At 38.2% G+C, this 16,788-nt stretch overlaps 1 long non-coding RNA gene across 1 annotated transcript in view; it reads left to right on the forward strand.

The window, feature by feature from the left end:
- LOC134762150 (uncharacterized) overlaps positions 1-16,788 on the forward strand; it is a 104,404-nt gene that overhangs the window by 1,698 nt on the left and 85,918 nt on the right. Inside the window, exon 2 of the long non-coding RNA XR_010141854.1 lies at positions 396-500. This is a non-coding gene — a long non-coding RNA (uncharacterized LOC134762150). The remainder of the gene's footprint in view (positions 1-395; positions 501-16,788) is intronic.

The following is a 16,788-nucleotide window of genomic DNA, read 5'->3' on the forward strand; positions in this document are numbered from 1 at the left end:
AAAGCACCATTTTTGGCACTATAGTACCCATCTTGAAAGATGAAGAGTGTGGGAGATTTATTTATAATTTATGTACTTATTTTTTTTTTATTTTTTATTTTGAGACAGAGTCTCACTCTGTCACCCAGTTTGGGGTACAGTGGTGCAATCTCGGCTCACTGCAACCTCCGCCTCCCGTTTAAGCAATTCTCTGCCTTAGCCTTCCGAGTAGCTGGGATTACAGGCGCCCACCACCATGCCCGGCTAATTTTTGTATTTTTAGTAGACAGGTTTTCACCATCTTGGCCAGGATGGTCTTGAACTCCTGACCTCGTGATCTACCCGCCTCAGCCTCCCAACGTTCTGGGATTACAAGTATGAGCCACTGCGCCTGACCCATTTATTCTTTATTCTAGGTATGCTACTCTACTCACAAGACATCTGAAACTACACCCAGATCATCTAGAAGTTAACACGTTCCAGGTGATGTCTCTATGTAAACCAAGGGTTGGTTTTCAGTGGTAAGTTTTCACTTAGGCTTAGTCTGTTTTAATTACAGATTTTAAAGTCTTCTCTTCTGTGGCATCTTGACTGTTTCAGGTATATTTGGAAATTTTTTATTTTTTATTTTTTAATGATGGGGTCTCTGTCACTCAGGCTAGAGTGTACTGGCACAATCATGGCTCACTGCAGCTTCAAACTCCTGGGATCAAGTCATCTTCCCACCTCAGCCTTCTGAGCAGCTAGGACTACAGGTGTGTGCCACTATACCCTGCTAATTAAAAAAACTTTTTTTTTTTTTTTTTTTTTTTGAGACAAGGCCTTGCTTTGTTTGCTGTGTTGCCCAAGCTGGTCTTAAACTCCTGGACTCAAGTAATCCTCATGCCTCAGCCTCCCAAAGTGCTGGAATTATAGGCATGAGCCACTGCACCCAGACTATTTGGAGGTGTTAATAAGTGTTCTGTGCTGTTAAATGGGGCATGTTTCTATGGATCAGTTTGGAAGGGAATCATCAGAGACTTAGAGCAAGCATGGGTGTCACTTGTACTGAAAAACTCATGGATGTCTTGCAGGTAGCTATAGAATGAAGACAGCTGCATGCTAAAAAGCTAGTACGGCAACATGTGTGGCTAAAATTATAACCATTGATTAACAACCATGCAACTTTCTGACCATGGCAATGTTAGTGGAAAAACAAAACGCAATTAGATATTTTAAAAGGATTTATTTTGAGTCAATATGAGTCACCACATCCAGAAAAGACAAAGTCTCCAAGAGTCCTAAGGAAATGCACCTGAGGTGATTAGATTACAGTTTGGTTTTATACCTTTCAGGGAAGCAGGAGTAACAGGCAAAGACATAAATCAATACATGGAAAATATATGCCCGTTTGCTCCGGAAAGCTGGGATATCTTGAAGCAAGGGCTTATAGGCTATTGCTTTTAACGGCAAAAACCACAATTACTTTTGCACTAACCAGATATATGTGTATTTTATTATATGTATTATATATGTGTGTGTATATACTATGTATATATGTATGTATATATGTGTATATATGTGTATATGTGTATATATGTGCATGTGTGTATATATGTATGTGTGTATATATGTATGTGTGTACATCTGTATGTGTGTATATCTGTATTGTATATATGTGTGTATATGTATTCATGTATGTGTGTATATATGTATGTATGTATGTATATGTGTGTATATATGTATGTATGTGTGTATATATGTGTGTATATATGTATGTATGTGTGTATATGTGTATATGTATATATGTATGTATGTGTGTGTGTGTATATATGTATGTGTCTGTGTGTGTGTATATATATTTGTGCAGTCCCTTTAAACCCCAAGATCTACTCTCATGTCCTAGGTATCCAAGATCATGCCCACTGGTATTTCACTCTCCTATCTCTTTCCAGACTAATTGATTCTCATTTCAGTCACTTAGGATATAATTGTTTCTTTATTTTATTCTTTCACCTATTGTGAAGGCATATACTCTATATCTTATTTCTTATAGGCTTTCTTTTCTGCTTTTGATTAGACTTCTCTTTTTTCAGAACTATCTGCCTCATGAAAATCAATTCCATTGACTTTCAAAGCTATTATTTCTTACAAGGCCTTTGAGAGTCCACATTAGAAATCAAAAACTTAATAGATTTCTCATTGCATTAGTGAATTAGTGATTTAATTCTTCTTGAGTTTTATCATTGTATCTAGTACATAAATGCTCAATACATATTGCTTATTATAAATTGTTATTTTTTTAACTGATAAAGGATCAAACAAGTATTTAAGAATAGAGGCAAAGTATAAACTCAGGCCTATTGGTTCTAAATCCAGCAATCGTCTAAACAAGCAAACAAAAAACTCTTTAAAAAGGATCAGTTTGTCAAAAGTATGCTTCATGAGCTAGAGGAAATAGAGAATGGAAGAAAACTCTTCATATGTTTCCTAACAAGAGATGTAAGTGTGGAATGAATAAATAAATGTTTCTTAATGTAGAAAAATACTAAGGATAATGTTAAATGAGTAGACATAGACATGGTAATAGTATAAACATTTTAGACTCACATGACAAAAAGCAAGTCTCAATTACAGATTATCACAGCTAAATAATAGATGCTGGATTTTAAAGTTTTGCTTTAAAAATGTGGCATAAAGATAAATATCAGACTGAGAAATACTGCAGGAAAACTATATAATGGACTTATTAATTAAATGTCTGTACATAATTTAAATATAATTCTATAAATCATTATTCATCTAGCCCAGGATGTTTGATATTGATCTTGTTGGAAACTGAAAATAAGCCTCTTTCTGGACCACTTTTTCAGAAGTCTTTGGCTAGACCCAATACCACAGCTACTTCACTTCCAAAAAAAATAGGAGAGAACACAGTAGTTGTTAGAGAAAAATCACTGTTCTGTAGTCGCCCCCAAAATATTTCCAACTGAGGAACACACATATTTATACACACACATATTTATACACACACATAAAAATCGGTGGCTCACGCCTATAATCCTAGCACTTTGGGAGGCCGAGGCGGATGGATCATGAGGTCAGGAGGTCGAGACCATCCTGGCTAACATGGTGAAACCCCGTCTCTACTAAAAATACAAAAAAGAATTAGCTGAGTGTGGTGGCATATGCCTGTAGTCCCAGCTACTAGGGAGGCTGAGGCAAGAGAATCGCTTGAACCGGGAAGCAGAGGCTGCAGTGAGCCGAGATTGTGCCACTGCACTCCAGCCTGCCTGGGCAACACAGCGAGACACCATCTCAAAAAAAAAAAAAAAAAAAGAAAAAGGCTTTATTACAGGCACATCAGCTCTTACTCTCATAAACATGTAATAAATGAAGAACTGGAGAGAGGAACTATAAAAAGAGAAGCAAAGGGGAAAAAGATGAGAGAGAGGGCAGAGGAAAAGGAGAGGAAAAAAAGTGAAGAGAGATAGGAAAGGATTGAGATTAAATGATTTAGGAAAATCTCCTCAAAAAAAAAAAAAAACTCAATTTTGGGTATCAGAACTTCCTAAATTACATGATTCATTTATTTACATGAATGTCTCCTCTCCCCTACCAGAATACAAGCTCCTTAGAACCAAGCAGTAACTTTGCTAGGTTGACTTTTATAACTTCCTTAATGTGTTATATAGAATGTGTACTTAATCAATTGAATGAGAGATTGAATAAATAATTGATTATTAATGAATACATTAAAAAAGCAACAGATTAGACACCCAAAATGATGAACTTTCTTAACAGAAATGATTACATAGCAGGGATAGTCATCCAAGTAAGACCGAGGCTTCTTAGGTGTGTTCTGAATACCTTCTGCAAAGTTCTCCAGCTCAAAAAATAATGACTCCACTGACTATCAGAAACCCTGAAGTTTTCTATTAGAATTCATTGCTTTGGCCTCAAGGCCTTTTTTGCCTTTAAGCATCGTCTGTTAAATTACAGCTATCTCTGGGATATATAAAATGTGGAGCTATTATCAGATGAACCTCAGGAGGGATTAGTTGGTGGCTGGTTTGGGCAAAGGTGTGCGCCCAGGAAGAAAAAGGAGAAAAGGAAAGGACCTAGATTAACGGAAAGTTTAATACGTCAGGTGTTTTATGTATGCTATCTCCTTTAATCCTAAAACAAACACACAAATCCACACCGTGCCATAGCTATTATTATGTCCATTTTTGCTGAGAGGAGTCAAGGTTATAGAGGTTAAATTGCTAGCCTGAGATAATTCAGCCAAAAAGGAGCAGAGCTGGAATTTGAACAGAGATTAGTCAGATTCCTTCTTTTCATCAGGTAGTGCCCACTGACAAAGGCCAGGGGAAAATTTTAGGTGCTGAAAAGCAGTAATTTATATTCAGAGTGGGAAATATTGTGGTATTTTCTGGCTTCTTTTTCTGAAAGGGAACTAACCATTTGTATTAGTTCACTAGGACTGCCATAACAAAGTACCCCAAACGGGGTGGCTTAAAATCACATAAATTATCATCTCACGGTTCGAAAGGTTAGATTTCCAAAATCTAGGTGTGTCAAGGCCCTGTTCCCTCTGAAGCCTCCAGGGAAGGATTTTTTCCTGCTTCTTCCAGCTTCCAATAGCCCCAGGTGTTCCTTGATTTGTGGCAGCACAACTTCAATCTCTGCCTCTATCTTCACATCTTCTCTCTGTCTGTGTCTGTTTGGGACTTCACATGGTGTTTCTTTCCCTGTGTATCTGTTTTCTCTTCTTATAGGGACACAAGTCACATTAGATTAGGATCAGCCCTAATTAAATATGACCTAATTTTAGCCAGATTACATCAGCAAAGAACCTGTGTCCAAATAAGGTCACATTCACAGGTATGGAGCTTAGGATTTCAACACAGCTTCTTAGGGGACACAATTCAACCCATACATAATTTATATCACTTGATTTATTCTGGAAACATAATATATAAAAACATACTTTCACCACATGGATCATTTCAAAGAAAAGAAGAGAAAGGATGAAATCAAATAGAAAGGTTAGCGTTTGTTTCTCTTAAAAATGTTATTTGATTGTCTTGTTGGAAGCAAGGGTCTCCTGCATTTGCATTCACTCTAAACAAAAAGTTCCAGAGGGATTAGTGAAAAGCTTGGCTGTGTGTACTATATGAATAAAATGTTGAGCAAGTGCTTCTTGGCTGTATTTCCAAGCAAAGCAACTCAATATATTACCACTTTGGAGATGAGACTGCTTCAAATGAGATTACCTCTGCATTGAATCTCGGTTGCTATTGGAAGTGATTTATCCTTTCAAATGACCAACATATTTGCAAGACCCTCTAGAGTGATTGACTCTCTATTGCATTCTTGCTGTTTTCTTATTTATAGTAAGCAAAGACTTTAATAATCACAGCTGGAGCAGAAGCACTTTCAGTCTTAGGAGGACCTAAGACTCCTTGAACTTTATTTTTTGGAGTTTAGTTCATTTTTTGTTTGTTGCTGCATTTGTGGCTAGAGGTTTCAAAGGCTCTGCTAATCCTGGCTTTATTATTTTAGGGGCAAATAATTTACACTTGATATCTTGGGGTATAAATTTGAGGGGATAAGCAATACAGGAGCTATTTGCCCAGTATTCCTTTAGATAAGTAATTGGTCACAGCAATGGAGCAGTTTCAAAGAGATCTCTCTGTAGGCTCAGCACGCTGTCCCCATTCTGCCACACCTTTCTCTGCATCAGTCTTTATTTCTACAGCTGACACTGGAGAAGACTCTGGAAGGTCTGTCTCCTAACTGAAATACACTCTTGGTATTTCCTTGCAGAATGCCTTGCTTTACTGCCTCTTTTAACAGAGCCTTTCTGTGAGCAAATGGCATCTACTTCCATAGAAGTGTCTGCAAAGTTGGGAATTAATGTGGCTTGTCAGCACATCTTGGGGTCAGAAGATTAGAGTGAGATCTTCCAAGGATTATTAGAATTCCATCTCTAATACTGCCTGCTATGGAGGGCAAATGAGCACCGTTGAAAGGGATAGTAATTGAATGAATTCACACATAAACCTAAACAACACACACACACACACACACACACACACACAGTTAGCACTATCTAGTACTTAACTTTGATTTAATTCATGTTCTATTACTCATTTTTAATTGCATCACTCCATTCAAGAGGTACAAACAGAGGCAAGGCACATTCCAGGCACTCATGAAGCTCGCAATGTAATACAAGAAATATGACAGACAGGTACATGTCTTTAAAGGAGATAGGGCACAGACCAAGAAGTCTTCATCATTTCTCTCAGCTTGACTAAACTTTAGTCAGGCTTCTTTTTCCCTCTAGGCCTCTGAATTTGCCCTCATCCTGGTCCTTACAGAATCCAGATGGCCTAAACACAGATCTCTTCTCTCCCTTTTATTAGAGCATTTGCTTTAGAAAACTTGTAACTCTAAATTCTTTTTCTGCTCCTTTATGATGTAAATCTTTAAAAAGTGTTTTTGCGGCCAGGTGCAGTGGCTCACACCTGTAATCCCAGCACTTTGAGAAGCCAAGGCGGGCGGATCATGAGGTCAAGAAATGGAGACCATCGTGGCCAATATGGTGAAAACCCGTCTCTAAAAATACAAAAATTAGCTGGGCTTGGTGGTGTGTGCTTGTAGTCCCAGCTACTCAGGAGGCTGAGGCAGGAGAATTGCTTGAGCCCAGGAGACAGAGGTTGCAGTGAGCTGAGACCACTGTACTCCAGCCTGGTGACAGAGTGAGACTCTGTCTCAAAAAAAAAAGTGTTTTTGCTAGTTTTACAAACCAAAATTATCTTTCTTAAGGACCTGGGAGCCACCTTTTGAAATGTAATCGTTAAGGAAAATGCAACCCCAATCTCCCAGTGTCTGTGGGAGGGTAGGAGCTTAACTTAGGTGGGTACTTTTCTCCAAGTTGTAAAATTACCTCCTGTCATGAAGATGGAAGAAAGTTTACTTTTTCTTTGAGTAAGGCCAATTAACAAACACAGGTTACCTGTGATTTAAGGACCCCCTCACCAAACAACATCTCAGAACTTAAAAACTCACCTGCCCTTCCTTTGAGCAGAGTTCAGACTACATTCAGGTTTCCCCCCTCTATTGTACTGGTTTTCAATTATATTCTTTCTTCCTGTTTAATTTTTTCCAGTGCAGTTTTTGCTTTCACAGCACTAAGATACATACTCTGGAAAGTTCCACATCAGAATAATATACCTCTTGTTGGGAAAGTCATGGACAGTTTCAAAACACTGGGAAAACATAAGCCAAACCTTTGGATTTTGATGAGTAGTATTTTCAAAAGGAAAAGTAAGAAAAAAAATAAGCAAATATGAGAAGTCAAATTTACCAGCTGGTCAAAAATCAACTTGACACTGATTTTCGCCCAATTATTAAAGCTAAGTTTTGAGTTTCTAGTCATTCACAATGGATGGATGCATGATGACTGTGACTATTAGAATTCCATGGGTGCAAGGCTCTCAGGCTCTCCTGCTTTTCTCATGATTCCTCTGTACCTCTCAGTCTGACCATCTCTTTATTTATTTGCCCTTTAGTCTTTCTTCTGTCCCTCCCCTATCTTTATCTCTCTACATGTAGTCTCTTCCTTTGTACCCCTCAGCCTTTCTTTCTACCCCATTTTCTCCTCTTGCAAAAAAAGGAAACTGGAACAGAGAGAGGAAGCTAAGCTCACAGGCAGCTCTCAGTCACTGCTCTTTGAAAAGGGTGAAAAATACAGGGCAGAGAAGCCAGAGGCCCTGGGACACTGAGGGGCAGAGTGAAGTAGAGAGAAAAAAAGGTAGCAGTTTCAAATGAAGATAATTCAAAAGGTGTATAAAAGGATATTATTTTAATGTTGTCAATAGAATATAGGAAAACCACTCAGAATAGTGCAGTACCACAGAACTACTATTCCAAGAGCAGAAGGCTAGCCCTATTTTTTCAAGAGTAAGGAGAGGAAGAAGTTTTTGGAGCGTGTAGATGAAAAGCTGTGTGGAAAGTCACCCAACAGGAGCCATGGCTTTTAGTTTGTGGATGGGGCCAGTCATAGCTACTACATTGGAAAAAATATTTCAACCTTTTGATCCTCCTTTCTTTCATTTTTGTGCTGATATTTCCCATTGGCCTAACTCTTCTGAAAGACAGAAATCAAGAGAGGCCATCAATGCCATCCCTTCAGGTCAGTCTTGAGGCAGCGAGGTAAATGGAGAAGGGAAACTTCTTGGTTTAGAGGAATATCAAGGAATTGAAAACCCAGAGAGGGTGGGGGACACTAAGGAGCTGAGAAAAAGAAGATAAAGGACAGAAAGAAAACTGAAGTATGGAGTTAAGAGAAGCAGAAGGGCAGAGGTTTCTGAATGTGGAGTTCTGACTCTCTGCAGTCCTCCTAGAATCTGCCAAACCATTAAATAAAAATTCCCATAAACATTATAAATAGAAGCAATGAAGAAGTAAGCCTTTAGGGAAATCAATATCTTTGGTGAATTTGGCAAATTGTCATTGACAAATGATCTTTTGGCAAATGGAATAGACTTTCAATAAATTGATTTTCCTTAAATCGGACTGCTTCCAAGAAAAGTTGTTTAATTAGAGAAGTTTGCAGAACATTAGGTTTGGTTTGGCTGAATATGTAGTATCTGATAGGAAATATTGGTGTATTATAGAGATTGGAGCTCATATCACTCAAGAGGCTATCAACCTCTAAGTGTCTAACCCACTCACAGCCTCACCACCATGATAAGAGCTGATTGACCCAAAGATAACTGTAGACTTAATGTAATTTAATTAACAATAATAGCTAACATATATTGAGTATATACTATATGCCAGGTGCTATACTAAATGCTGTACACAGATTTCCTTTTCACTTAACTGTCATAATAACCTGTGTTGGTTATTGTCAATTGGCCTCCTTCTACCCCAGATTCATTCTCTACCTTGTTCTGTTGCCCACATGATTGACTTCTCCAGATTTCATCCCTTGCCCTGACATTTGGTTGGGTTTTATTGATGAGAAACACTCATAGGAGATGGGAGAATGAAAGAAGGTTTCAGACATGTAAGCTTACCTATGTGTATCCTGCTCCCTCCTGACCTCACTACCAAAATTTCTGGCAGTGGCTGAGTCAATTCTTGTGATGTGACCCCTTTTCCAAACATTCAAGCTTTCAACCCAACTCTGGTAGCAACATCCCTTTAAAGCCAAAATGGACAATGCCGTGGTAAATGAAGACTTGTCACTATCTTTAGTCTCTGGGTACTTGACTATTCTTTATTGCTGCCATTAACCTTGAATACATCTTCTGTAAATAGGCACTTTATTAACTTTTTTTGAGTGTGAAATTTACTTCCTGCCAAGAGTATGAGAGATACCATAACTCAATAAGAAAGATACCATATAGGTCTTATTTTATTTTATTATTTTTATTTTATTATTATTTTGAGATGGAGTCTCGCTCTTGTCACCCAGGCTGGAGTGCAATGGTGTGACCTCAGCTCACTGCAACCTCCATCCCCCAGGTCAAGCGATTCTCTTTCCTCAGCCTCCTGAGTAGTTGGGATTACAGGTGCCCACCACCATGCCCGGCTAATTTTTGTATTTTTTAGTAGAGATGGGGTTTCACCATGTTGGCCAGGCTAGTCTTGAACTCCTGGCCTCAGGTAATCCACCCACCTCAGCCTCCCAAAGTGCTGGGATTACAGGCATGAGCCACTGCATTTGGCCCCAGGTCTTATTTTATATATGAGAAAATTAACAGAAGTATAAGGTATTTCTTACAAGGCTACACTGCTAATAAGTAATATGGCTAAAATTTAATGATAAGTAAGTGTAAGTAGTCTCCCGGATCTTCTATAATAATTATTATCCTGTATTTCTTCTCAATAACTGGGCTTTGAAGTATGAGGTTCACCACTATTCTACATGGATCTCAATTGTCAAAATCTGAACTCTCTGATATGGTAGCCACCAGCCACATGTATCTACTCAGTAATGGAAAAGTAGTTAGTGCCACATGTTGAAATGAGAATGTTTTAGATGTAATTTAGATATAATATTATATCTGTTTTTTCTTCCTTTTAAAGAAATGTGGCTACTAAGTTTTAAAATTACATATGTGGCTTGCATTATATTTCCATTATGTAATTGAAAAGGTCACCCACTGGCCTTTGAGATGGCTTGGCATAAGGAACTCTCTCAGTGTGAATAGTCCAAAGTGGCAGAAATTTGCTCAACTAGATCATATCTCGGAGGGTTTTGTGTGCCTGACATACAGAGCATAGCAGAATTCAGGGGCACAGGTAAAAGTCAAAAGACACACAGAGGAAAGATAGCAGGTATGAGAGGAGCAGTTGTGATTTACCAGATCCAGGAACAAGCATAAACTCATGCAGTAGAGAGAATACAGGCAACTTAGTTGATGGAGTAGAAATAGATGTGGACAGGAGTTAGTTCCAAAATGATTAAATGGTATTGTAATGAAGCATTGAAGAACTTCTTATTATCAATAAGAGAAAAGAAATGTCTTGTTAATATAATCAGTTGCATTGTTCACGAAAGCATATTCTGGTTGTCTATGAAGGCTGCCCTTTCATGAAGTCAACACTTTCTGTCACATATTACTTCCAATATATCCTCATTGTCAAGCCTCAGTGATTAAATGGCCCTCATTACTTGTTCTTTGTCTCAAAGAACCTAAATAATCCAGAACCATACAATGGAAGGACTTCAGTAGAATGGCCTATGATTGGATGTGGTGGTACAAGTTTAAGAGTCCCCACAACCATGACTTCTGACATTAATGAAAAGTTCTGTGGTTCCCAAGAACCCCTTTACTTCTGACACCAATTACAAGTTTAGGGTTCCTAAAAATCACCTTCAAATTTGATAATTTGTTAAATGAACTCTTACAACTCATTGAAAGCTGTTATACTCAGTTATAGCTTAGTACAGCAAAAGGATACAGATTAAAATCAGATAAAGATAGAAGAACATAGGGCAGGGTCCTGGAGAGTTCTGAGAATGGAGCTTCCAATTGTCCTCTCCCAGTGGAATTGTGCAGATAGTGCTTACTTTGCCCAGCAGTAATGTGTGATGATACATATGGAGTACTGAGCACAACCAACTCAAGCGTTGATATCTAGAATTTTTAACGGGGGCTTGGTCACATTGACAAAATTGACTTCTGACATGACTATCCTTAGCCTCCAGCATCTGCAGATGTTGAGCTGACAAGCATGGCCCAAGGCCTCCCCACATAAATCACATTGTAGCATTAGACTAGTGTGACCCAAGGCCTTTAGGTAAACAAAGACACTCTTATCAGGCAGGACATATCTAGGGTTTAGAGATGATCTTTTAGGAGCCGTAAGGAAGGGCCAAAGAATTCTCTGGGCAAAGTCAATCTTTACTACACAGAGGATCTTGATTTCAATGATCTATGATGAAAAGCCTTGAATGCAATGACATCTCTCTATCCAAACATTGGTAGGCACTGGGGGATCTATTGAATACATGCCTTTTATTCAGTGCCAATATAGATATGAGAAGAAAGAAATGCATTTAACCTGCTGCATTTTCTTCTATTTATTTTCTTTTCCCTTCTATTTTTATCCTATTTTTATTGCCCCTCCTCTTTTTTTCTGTTTTCTGATCGTTGATGCCACATTTCCTTAGTAACCTAAACTGTTTATGATGACCCAGTAGTTTATGCAGAACAAGTACTATTCTTCCTCTTTCTTGCAAAATATCAGAAAATGCTTTAATCTTGTATTTTTGACTGATATTATAGAGAGAGGCAATATGGCCTTTCTAATACATACATTTTCCAATTTATATTGGTGGATTTCTTTTCTAATAAAAGCAGTTTCTCTCCTACAAAGATTTATGTCATCTCAAGAGCTGGTAAAATCTATCTCTCCATTACTATAGTATGTTATCAAGAATATTATCCAATTATGAAACCACTTTTGCAAAAAAATATAACAGTGAAAGAAATCTAGCATGGCTGACTCCATCTTGCTTCTATCCCCATGGGCTGGCTATCTTTGCTCATTTCTGGGTGTGGGCCAAGCTAACCATGGGAGTAAATTAGTTTATTGTTTAACTTTGAAGCAAGGATAATCATAATCTCTGTCTAAAATTGACTTCCTTTTAGTTTGGGGACGGAAATCACCTTTGTAAAACTAATAAAAAAACACAACATTAGGATTATGACAAGGGCCTTGATATGGTTTGGCTGTGTCCCCACCCAAATCTCATCTCAAATTGTAGCTCCCATAATTTCCACATGTCATGGGAGGGACCCGGTGGTAGGTAATTGAATCATGGGGACAGGTCTTTCCCATGCCTTTCTCACAATAGAGAATATATCTCACGAGATCTGATGGTCTTATGAAGAGGAGTTCCCCTACATAAGCTCTCTCTTGGCTGCCAACACGTCAGATGTCCCTTTGCTCTTTCTTAATTTTCTACCATGATGATGAGGCCTCCCCAGCCATGTAGAACTATGAGTCCATCAAACCTCTTTTTCTTTATAAATTACCTAGCCTCGGGTACATATTTAGCAGTGTGAAAACAGACTAATACAGGCCTGAATTCTTCTAAGATGTAGGCATAGTTAAACAATAAGTAGCCATTGACTTTCTATAATCCCTTACAACTCAGGAGTCATGTGGCCACAGGTCAAAATGTTTGTGACTTCCTCAATTGCTCCTATAGATAACATCACTATTGTAGAATCTATGATTGGTCTTTTGAAATGTTTTTCAGCCTTTTGCATTCTGGTGACTGACTGTCTCCACCCAGGCCCGTGTCTCATTACTCAACTAGTCCTGTGGCCCCACCCATAGGCTACTTAGTGCACAAGGATGATTCTTGAAACCTCTATGATTTTATCCCCAATCAGAAGCACCCTAGCCCCTTCTTGCCAAACTATTCATAGAAACTCTAGTTCATGGTGAATTCTTGGTGAGGCTGATTTGAGTAGTAAACTCCTGTACTTCTGCTCCACTAGCTTTCTGTTAATTTAACGCTTTCTTTGCTATAATACCACCATCTCCATGAGTTAGTTTTGTCTGTGCAGCAGGCAAGAAGGACCTGTCAGGCAATCACAATCACATGGAGGACTATTCAGTGGGAGATAATCTTTTAAATTCATGTCATTCAGCATGAGATAATCTTTTAAATTCATGTTCTTTTAATTTTTAGGCACAAGATATTTTGCTCTGAGTCAAAGGTGTCTCCCAAACCCCAAATTTTAGAGGCAATAGAAAAGATGACAACCAAAGAAGTTTCCTACAACCTACATAGCAAATAAAAGGAAGAAAAAAAACATCAGCTCTACCCTATCACAAATGGAGCCTATAACACAGTCTAAGATAAAATGTAGTAGACTATCACCAGGAATTATAGATAATAAGAAGGAGAAACAAACAAAAACAAAGAAGTGTATAATAATAAAAACCTAACAATAAGGCTGACTGAAATAAGCTCTGCATTGCCAAACTGTATTCCATTGGAGGAGCCCCCGTTTGAGGTTTTCTCATCTCTTTATGTTTCCTTCCTCTTGAAGCTATAAAGCCTCATGCAATATGGTAGTAATTACTGCTGTGCATTAATCTTTTATACCCCATTACTTCTCAGTCACCAGATAGGATTTTATTTCTTAGAATCCCTTGTTTGGCTGGGGCAAGTGACAGTCCTGACCAAAGAGTAATGAGCACAAGAAATGTGCGTCACTTCCATTACAATAATTTAATTGTTCATGCAAAGACTCTCCAGAACTTTCTCTTTTCTTTATGACAACTTTTGATTTCCAGACAGTGGTTTTCATGAGAATGAAATGTAATGACAATGAGCAACGTGAGTGCCCAGCCAGTCAGAGATTGACACGCAATATAAGTGAGGTATAAACCACTGTTGTTTTAAGTCAATGATATTTGGTGATATTTACACAGCATAACCTGGCCCATTCTCACCTGTACCTGAAGCTATGAGAAATGATAAGCAAAGTCAACCTAGCAGTGATTATAAATAAAATTATCTTCTTTCCCTAAGCTTTGACCCTGAAGAATGGTAATCTAAAACTGGACCCTATCTTCATTACAGATTTAAACCTCTGAAAATGGTTAATTAAATTGTGTTGGCTGGGCATGGTTGCTCATGCCTGTAATCCTATCATTTTGGGAGGCCAAGTCAGTTGGATCACTTGAGGCCAGGAGTTTGAGACCAGCCTGGCCAACATTTATACCATCTCTACTGAAAATACAAAAATTTGTTGAGTGTGTTGGCACATGCCTGTAATCCCAGCTCTTGGGAGGCTGAGGCATGAGAATCACTTGAACTTGAGAGGCAGAGGTTGCAGTGAGCTGAGATCATACCACTGCACTCCAGCCTGGGCAACAGAGTGAAACTCTGTCCTAAATAATAATAATAATAATACTAAATAAGTGGTGTTCACTGTAGTTCATAGTGAAAAATATAAATCGCATCTCATTCAAATGGACCAAAAATAAAGATAGCTCTAAAATTACATCATTCTGTACATTGCTAATGACTACTGAAAGATGTGAAAATATGATCAATACATCCATTTGAAACATTTCAAGCATTCAGGAAAGAGTGCTATTTAAGGTGAATATCAGTGTTACTGGATTCTTATGTTTACCATAGAATGGGTGTGGATGGGATTGTAGCATTGCCCATCTTTCTTCCAGCAGCTCTGCTCTACCACTACCTGTGTTCCATACCAGATGTGGACTTTATTTTACATACACTAATTTCCTTGAAATATAATCTCAAAATATATTTTAAACTAATCTAGTGTTTGACTTATTTGTTTATACCTTTGATCTGTTACAAGTTAAGAGTTAAGATGGCAGAAAATAAACTTGGCAAATAATCATTCTTTTACTCATTTCGTCATTGGTCTTTGATGGCAGGATCGTTATACTTAGAAGCTCGTGTATAAACCTGGAAAGACAACTTGGAGAAGGATGACAATGTGACCACAAATGATACACAAAACTTAATTCCAGAAATGTTTAGAGTGCCATCAAAACTTTACGCAGGAAGAATTATGTGTTTGTGCAAACTGAGATGTGGTTAGATCCAAGGGCCTTTAATATGAATTGATCAACAAGAATTTATGAAGCTCCTGTGCTGTTTGACTTCAGTAAATGGGAGTGCCCTTTTAACCACTGTAGTCATCTGATGAAATATTTAAAGAGCTATATATATTTTTTATGCTGTCAAATTTAGAAGGCATCTGTTACTACAGTTACTCCATTTGTAGATGCCAGGGGAAAAATAGGCATATGCATTATGGCTAAAACAGGTCTCTTTTAAGATTTCCAAGGTTTCAATATTGTGAGCCCAAATCAGGCAAATGAGTAATAATGAAAAACTGTAAATAAAGCAGGTAAGCTTTGGAACATGCTACATGATTAATGGTAAAATTAATGGGACTGTTAGAAAATGTAATCGTTAAGTGACTGTCCAGTGGCCCAGAGATCAGACTATACACGTATTATCATGTCCTTTGACAACACTATCCCAAACTCCTGGCCTCAAGTGATTCTCTCACCTCTGCCTCCCAAAGCACTGGGATTGTAGGCTGAACTGCAGTTCCCAGCCTTTGACAACACTAGAAACCCACTTTGCATAAATAAAGCAATTATTAGAAGCATATGAGCAACAAAACCATAGAATAATTATTATTGCAAACTTTCTCATCAGAGACAGAGGTCCCAGCCTCAGCACTGTCATGTTCTAATACTAAGGCATTACGCCAGTTTGTTCACTCAACATACATTTATTAAGCACCTATAATGTATTAGAGTTTTTGTACTGGGCACTGGGCACACTTGGTGGAACCAAGCAGACAAATAAGCAAGAGGCATATGCAACTCCTGCCCTCACTAAGCTTATAGACTAAGATAGGGGAGGCAGAAATCAAAGAATCATCAAATAAGTGAACAGTCTCAACTGTGAAAAACATTACCAACGACAGCATATTAGAGGAGGAATTGAGCTAGTCAGATTCTCTTCTGCACATTGAGTGATATTTATACACGTATATCAGGATTACTGTGAAGATTAAGAGAAATAATATATATTAACAGCTCACATAAAATAAGAACTGTACAAATTTTCCTTTTCTGTTTTCTCTATTCTTCTAAATGCAGTGCATTAATTTCCAGATAATTTTTCTTGCTTATTGCAGGATTCTGAAGTGTTATGAATGGTCTTTATTAGGAGGAAATGCTAATGGGCATATTTGATCTATGCTACACTCTTCACTGTTACCAGTATGGGCACTTTCATTCTCTCCTCTCAACGTGTCTCCAGATCTGTGTGGTTTTTTTGCGTGTTTGTTTGTTTTCCTTTTTTTTTTTTTTTTTTGAGATGCAGTTTCGCTCTTGTTGCCCAGGCTGGAGTGCAATGGCGTGACCTTTGTGCAACCTGTCTTCTGGGTTCAAGCAATTCTCCTGCTTCAGCCTCCCAAGTAGCTGGGATTACAGGCATGTGCCACTACACCCAGCTAATTTTGTGTTTTTAGAAGAGACAGGGTTTCTCCGTGTTGGTCAGGCTGGTCTCGAACTCTCGACCTCAGGTGATCCACCCGCCTTGGCCTCCCAAAGTGCTGGGATTACAGGCATGAGCCACTGCGTCCAGCCCCAAAACTGTGTTTTAAAAAATTTTAATCAGAAGGTCACCATTTGGCAAACTCATTTTTCTATTCTCCTATAATGCACAATGAGATCTTGCCTTAAAACATACTTAAGATAAAAGAATCTTGAAAG

Source organism: Pongo abelii, chromosome 9 (genome assembly GCF_028885655.2).
Source record: "Pongo abelii isolate AG06213 chromosome 9, NHGRI_mPonAbe1-v2.0_pri, whole genome shotgun sequence".
Taxonomy (NCBI): Eukaryota; Metazoa; Chordata; class Mammalia; order Primates; family Hominidae; genus Pongo; species Pongo abelii.